Source organism: Vipera berus (genome assembly GCF_964194415.1).
Source record: "Vipera berus genome assembly, chromosome: 11".
NCBI classification, from domain to species: Eukaryota; Metazoa; Chordata; class Lepidosauria; order Squamata; family Viperidae; genus Vipera; species Vipera berus.
In genome coordinates this window covers 9,829,800-9,834,799 of record NC_138214.1, presented here as the reverse complement: position 1 = coordinate 9,834,799, position 5,000 = coordinate 9,829,800, and the positions used below count along the sequence as shown (strand labels likewise).

The following is a 5,000-nucleotide window of genomic DNA, read 5'->3' as shown; positions in this document are numbered from 1 at the left end:
CTTTGCCCTATGACAGGGTCAAATCACATCCACCATTCAACCAGCCAGCTACTAGCCAAACCTGGTTTCTTCAGCATCTTAACCCCGCAGTGCTGAATAAGTCTCTGTTAATGCAATTCACACAATCCTCTATACCCTTACATATGATAGTGGCTAGATTCAAAAATGTGCAAAGCCTGGGTTACAGCCACCCAAACAAGCCACATTAAATTTTAGTACAATGATCATCTAACAAGGTACATCATAAAGAAGATTTTTTTAAAAAAAGTGCTAGAGAGGCATTTTGTTTAATGGGGTTGGAGCTTTGCATCTAGAACATTGCAGCACCCCCTAATTCTGCAATTATACCTTGTCCAAACACACACAAAAAATTAGAGGTAGATATTAAAACACCTGGTAGCTAAGTTGCTAGCTAAGTCACTTGCATTCCAAAGGAAAATTGAGAGCCAGGTAGGTCTAGCGCTTAAGGCATCAAGCTAGGAACCAGAAGACCGGGAGTTCTAGTTCCAACTTAGCCAGGAAAGCCAACTGGGTGACTTCAGGCTAACCTCTCTCAGTCCAACCTCCTAACAGATTTTTTGTTGTGGGTAAAGTAGAAGGAGGAAAGAATATTGATAGATGGATGGATGGATGGATGGATGGATGGATGGATGGATAAGATAGACAGACAGACAGACAGATAGATGTGGTGGGAAACTTTGTAGGGAACTCACTTTGTAGGGGAGATGGGTGACATAAAATTTAATTAAAAAGAAATAAATTAACTGTCCCCAAACGCCAGCTCTGTTGAGTTTCAACCACCGGCCCAGAAGTCAGGACACAACTTCTAGAAGCCGTTGCCCCTTGCCAATCCAAGAAGGATGGCTCGATCAACCAACATTTCAACCTGAGCAACACACGTTGCCATGCCACCTACTGAGTCTTTCAGTAAAATAATAACAACGACAATATCTGCCCACTGACCCACAGAGGGTTGACGGAAGGCCTCTTTAAGACCTGTCACAGTTCTCCAGCACCAAACCCAAGGGAGGAGGGAAGAGAGAAAACGAAGATTGAATGACAATAAATTGTTTGCCATTCAGGACGGGGAAGGATCCAATCCAGCCAGCAGGAGAGACTGAAATAGATACTGCAGTGAAGGGAAAGAGAGGAAGGGGAGGGGGAGAGGAAGAGAGAATTGGCCACCGCAGCAGCAGAGCATGGCAAGCAGGAGAGAAGAATCTGTTGAGAAGGAGAAAAACCAGAGATTGACCTGCTTTTTTGCAACAGTGCCTGGCCACACACCAGCGGTGTTGGCAATCCCAACAGCAGACCGGTGGGGCAAACTCAAGTGCCAGTGGGGAGGGGTGTGTGTGTGTGTCATCCCTCCCCGACTGGCCCAAAGCCACAGGATGTGTTTTAGAGTCCAGAAAGCTGGTTTCTCAATCTCTTAATAGGGAAAGTTTTTCCGAGCATGTGCTGAGTGCATTTCAACACCACAGCCTGCAGGACGCAGCCCATTTCACATTTTGGAGGTTGCACTGAGCGGCTCCTGCTGAAACCAAGGGACAGGCTCCAGGCAGGTCTTAAACCCTGGGATTGTTCTTCACCGACCTCCTATGAACGTACAATCAATCACAAAGACACACCATCCTGTAAACTACTCCCACATTGCATGCTTTGGATTGGCTTTTTGTCGTCCAGTCGCTAATTTGTGCCCGATTCTCTGCAACCCCATGGACCATAGCACATCAGGTCCCCCTGTCCTTCACCATCTCCACGAGTTTGTTCAAAATTCACGTTCATTGGTTCATTGCGTCAGTGACCCTATCCAACCATCTCATGCGTTGCCGTCCCCTCCTTCTTTTGCTTTCCATCTAACCCAACATCGGGGTCTTCTCCAAGGAGTCCTCTCTTGTCATTAGGTGGCCAAAGTATTGGAGCCTCAGCTTCATTACCCGTCCTTCCAAAGAATTGGGTTGGCTAACAGGGATGAATTTCTAATTGCCTAATTCTGCATTTGACACCCTAAAGTTTCTACTCCATCCAATGCAAGCCATCATTCTCCTGTGCCGATTTGATAGGACATCTTAGGAGAATAATTATCCCGGTCGTTTTCTAGGTTGGCCTCCCCTTTCTTTTTTCATGCAATCCATTGCAAGTTGTTTAGCTGCCCGATCAGGTTGGAAAAACCAGCGAAAGCCCAACAAGTAGCAATTTTTCTAACCCTTTCCTCTTTCCGAGGTGCATCCCTTTGAAAGCTTTCTCAGTCCCATCCGCGAGGGCGTGGTCCCAATGAATGAATTTGGAAACAGTCCCTCCTCTGGCTCCCAATTCCTAATCAATGAATGCTGCAGGCAGAGCATCCTGGATCCAAGTCTTCCGGAAGGAGAAGGCTGCAGCATGAATGGCCATGGACAAATCGCCACCACTAGCCAATTTACTGGCTTGCTTTAGTGATGGGCTGGGACTGTGTAGATCAAAGGCGATGGATTTTTCTAACAGAATACCTCGAGGGACCGCCAACGGTCAATGATAAGCAATCAGGTTCCTTCCCTTTTTTTTTTTTTTTTAAAAAACCTTTTGCAAAATGATGAGGATGCTATTTGTTCAACCGGGTCCAATCCTTGTTGATTCCATGGATCAGCCCTTTCCACATTTTCCGATATTTTACAGCTTCTTTCAATTTTTCTGCTCCGGTTTGTGTCAGCTTCCATGGCGTCTCACGACCCTTTTTCTGGTGGTCTCCTTTCCTTTTACTGCTGACCGTTTCAAACACCATTGGCCTTTTTCCAGTGAGTTTGATCACTGTCGGCCAAATTACGTGCTGCAAATTTATTCGCAAACCTCCTCTTCTCAAAAAGTTATCTTCCCCTTTTTTCATCGCTGCTCTTGGATCGTTTCCCCCCCTCCTCCCAGCTGCTCAGGCAGCCCCCTCTCTGGGTTTCTTATTTGCCCAACTGACCCAGGGAATCCATGGGTCTCATTCCAAACTGCTGGATAACCGGTTCTTCCCCACCCCCACCCCCCACTTTCCCAAATTATTTCTTATCTCCAGTTTGGACAGCCTATCAAAACCTCAGCTGAGCCTGCATTTTGGCTACTTCAAGGATACTTAGAATAATGAAGAGAGCGCCCCGATTTTTTGGGCTGCAGCCACATCCACTCCTGTCACTGGAATCCTGCCATCCCCCAAGACCTTAAAGTTTGGTAGAAAAGACTACGAAGACCCCCACCCCCACCCCCCAACCCAATCTCTGCAGCAGACACCCAAAATACCTCTAAGAAGTCAAGATAGTCAAGATAGAATCCATCCACGATCCCGAGGCAGATTGTGAACATTTCATCTGGCTATTTTACCCACAATAGTCAGAGTCGGAGAATGCCCTAGTCATTTTTTATTTTATTTTATTTTGCTAGAAGAGATCCATAAACCTTGCCACTTTCTTGAACGTTAGGGATACTATTTTTTTATTTAAAAAAAACACCTGTCGGATTATTAGGGACCGCCAAACGTCCCAGTGGGCAGAAGGAAGATCTGAACTGGAATTGTCCAACTGACAACTTAACAGTAGCCTGGCAAAGTATATATATCTTGCCTTCTCTGGCCAGACATTCTCCTGCTCCCGATTCTGGGGAGGGTGGGATGGGACAGAAATGCTCCGCTCATTTCTCCTTCCACAAAATCCTACCCCCAGGCTGCAACATCGTTAATTCTAAACGATTTGATTTTATTTTTTAGCTCTTCAATCCGTGTACCATATTTGCAGGGGAGGAGAAGTGAGCAAAATACAAGATCCCGCAAACTGGAAGGTCCACCCCCTCCTCCTTCTTCTGTACGGTGGGGGTGGGGGTGGTTAACGTTCTATGCTCAAACCCGGCGAGATCCACCACAGAATCGAGGTGGTTCGTCCCCTATTCGGGTCAAGGCCGTCAAGGCTGAGATCCTGGCCACGAAGGAGAAAAGTCGCTTCCGAAGGCATCGGCGTCTCCTCCTGAGCCCGGTCGGAGCGAGCCGAGGACGGGGCGAGTCGCGGCTCCTTCCAGTCCCCGCGCCTTTTGCAGCTCGCCCCCTCCCTCAAAGGAGCGACCCCACCCACCCATCCATCCATCCACCCATCCATCCACCCATCCAGGCAGCGCCGAGAGCTCCGAGAAGACGCCCCGGGCGCCAAGGTCGGTCGGGTTTCTCCGGCTCGTTGTCCACGTCGAAAGCTTCCCCACCCGGGGGAAAATTCCCCCGTGAACGGCCGCCCGGGGCTTGGCAAAGCCCTGCCGGCGGCTTGCACCCAAGTGCCCGTTGAAAAGGGCCGGCTGATTTAGGGGCAGGAGCCGTCGAGAAAAATCTCCCCGGTTCCCCCTCCAGGGCCGGTCCCCGAAGGATGGAGCCTAGGCTGGCTAAAAAGACCGGAGGGAGAAGCCCGGCGCCCCGGAGCCCAAGACGGCTGCCTGCTTTGCCCCTCGGAGAAAAAGCCATCGGAGAGCCGGAGCGAGCTCCCCCGCGGGTCTCTGCCGCTGGGCGCTTACCTCGAGGCCGCTGCCGCTCGCTCGCTCGCTCGCCGGGCGTCTGGCCGGGCGCTCCCCCGGGGTGGCAGCCAAGGGAGGCCGCCAGCGGCGAGGAAAAGCCGCGCCGTCTCCCGCGAAAGCGCAGCGGCTCCGGCCGAGGCTGGGAAGGGACCTCCCTGCGGGGCGGAGACGAGCCGTCTGGTTTTTTTTTTTTTTGTGAATGTAAAGAGCGCTGGGAGGCGCGCTTGTGAATGGAGGGAGGGACGGGGGGGCGGGGAAAAGAGAGGGGTGGGGACTCCGCCCCCTGACTCCGCCCCATTCTCTTCTCTCCATTCTCTCTCTCTCTCTCTCTCTCTCCCCCCCCCGCCCCAATCCCTCTCTCCTTCCTTTCTCTTACTTTCCTGGAGCGATTAATGCTCTCCAAGTGGCGTCATGGCGTTGAAATGGAATCGGCCCATTAGGCGTCCCCGGGAGGGATCTCCGGCTCTCGCGCCCGCCGTCCGCTCCTTCCAACC

At 50.8% G+C, this 5,000-nt stretch overlaps 1 protein-coding gene across 1 annotated transcript in view; it reads right to left on the bottom strand.

Moving 5' to 3' along the window:
* Positions 1-4,572, bottom strand: part of SPRY3 (sprouty RTK signaling antagonist 3) — a 29,229-nt gene extending 24,657 nt beyond the window's left edge. The window contains exon 1 of the mRNA XM_081336821.1: positions 4,507-4,572. The gene's annotated coding sequence lies outside the window, so the exon portion shown is untranslated. The remainder of the gene's footprint in view (positions 1-4,506) is intronic.
* Between the last annotated feature and the right edge of the window lie 428 nt (positions 4,573-5,000).